Source organism: Sapajus apella, unplaced genomic scaffold (assembly GCF_009761245.1).
Source record: "Sapajus apella isolate SASKATOON/1434 unplaced genomic scaffold, GSC_monkey_1.0 scaffold77, whole genome shotgun sequence".
NCBI lineage: Eukaryota > Metazoa > Chordata > Mammalia > Primates > Cebidae > Sapajus > Sapajus apella.
The window spans coordinates 8,326,976-8,328,939 of NW_022437017.1; the positions used below are offsets into that span (position 1 = coordinate 8,326,976).

Here is a 1,964-nt window from a genome sequence, read left to right on the forward strand (position 1 = left end):
TGCCGCCTTGACCCTGGGGTCAAGCGATCGTCCCTCCTCACCCTCTGTAGTAGCGGGGACTGCAGGTGTGTGCCACCATGCCCAGCTCATTTACTGTGTTTCATTTTTTGGTGAAGCTGGGATCTCGCCGTGTTGCCCAGGCTGGTCTCCAACTCTTGGCACTAAGCAGTCCTCCCACCTCAGCCGCTGAAGGTACTGGGATTACGGACACGCGCCACCAGCCTCACCTTCGTGATGTTTTCAGATTTTCTGGTGTTGGCCGGGCACGGTGGCTCAAGCCTGTCATCCCAGCACTGTGGGAGGCCGAGGCGGGTGGATCACGAGGTCAAGAGATCGAGACCATCCTGGTCAACACGGTGAAACCCCGTCTCTACTAAAAATACAAAAAATTAGCTGGGCATGGTGGCGCGTGCCTGTAGTCCCAGCGACTCAGGAGGCTGGGGCAGGAGAATTGCCTGAACCCGGGAGGCGGAGGTTGCGGTGAGCCGAGATCGCGCCATTGCACTCCAGCCTGGGTAACAAGAGCGAAACTCCGTCTCAAAAAAAAAAAAAAAAAAAAAAAAGAAAAAGATTTTCTGGTGTTTACCCTGCCCTCACATCTGCCCTTTCTCAGCAATGATTTGTGCGTCTCCCACAGAGGCTGTCATTACGCTTTGCTTCCTGTCTGGAAGGTGCTCCCCACGCGGAGTATATTGCGTGTTTTGCATATTGCTTGTCACCTCTCACAAGAATGTAAGGTCTGTGTGGCTCAGGGTTCATGAGTTAAGTTCAGTTCCCTGGGCTGTCAGCCTCGCCCCTCCTCCTGCGCACACGGGGGAGACGGGGCCTTGCTGAAGTGGGCTGTGTGGGATGTTTCAGGACTCAGTGGTCTTTGAGGAAGTGGCTGTGAGGTTCACCCCGGAAGAGTGGGCGTTGCTGAGTCATGCTCAGAGGAGACTCTACAGGGATGTGATGCTGGAAATCTGCAGGAACCTGGCCTCCTTGGGTAAGGATTCATGCCTTCACTACGTCCCTGGAGAGCAAAGATACCTTGGTTTGCTTTTTATTTGAGGTCAGAAATAGAAATATGTTGGAAAGAGACAGACATGATCCCAACCCCCGTGGAATGTGGAGTCAAAAGTCTTCTCCATGAAAACAAAGTTGTGTGTATTATTGATATTTTGATTTTTTTTTTTTTTTGAGACAGAGTATTACTCTGTCGCCAGGCTGGAGTGCAGTGGTGCGATCTCGGCTCACTGCAACCTCCACCTCCCGGGTTCAAGTAATTCCCCTGCCTCAGCCACCCGAGTAGCTGGGATTACAGATGAACACCACCACGCCTGGCTAATTTTTTGTATTTTTAGTAAAGACGGGGTTTCATTATGTTGGCCAGGATGGTCTCAATCTCCTGACCTCATGATCCGCCTGCCTCAGCCTCCCAAAGAGCTGGAATTAGAGGCGGGAGCCACCTCGCCTAGCCCTTTTTTTTTTTTTTATTTTTGAGATGGAGTCTCACTGTGTCTCCTAGGCTGGAATGCAGTGGCACGATCTTGGCTCACTACAACCTCTGCTGCCTGGGTTCAGGTGATTCTCCTGCTTCAAGTCTCCTGAGTAGCCGGGATTACAGGCGCCTGCCACCACAATGGCGTGAGCCATTGCGCCTGGCCGATATTTTGGTTTCCTTAGTCACCAGTCTTGAGGCTGCCCACATTTTATAAGTGTGAGCATAGTACCCTGTGTCCCACTGGGGCAGTGAAAACAGCTTTGTGGTTCACCCCACAGAGTAACTGTACCTTGAAAAACCAAGTACGCTGTGATAAAGTAAATCACAGTTCCACTGTGAGTAATCCACGTTTGATGTGGTAATTTTGCTGCAGTTAAAACTCACACGCGGCCGGGTGCGGTGGCTCACGCCTGTAATCCCAGCACTTTGGGAGGCCGAGGCGGGTGGATCACGAGGTCAAGAGATCGAGACCATCCTGGTC

The 1,964-nt window shown here is 51.9% G+C and overlaps 1 long non-coding RNA gene across 1 annotated transcript in view; it reads left to right on the forward strand.

Annotated features, from left to right (window-relative positions):
• Window positions 1-1,964, forward strand: part of LOC116532792 — an 11,608-nt gene that overhangs the window by 7,444 nt on the left and 2,200 nt on the right. The window contains exon 2 of the long non-coding RNA XR_004260958.1: window positions 859-985. This is a non-coding gene — a long non-coding RNA (uncharacterized LOC116532792). The remainder of the gene's footprint in view (window positions 1-858; window positions 986-1,964) is intronic.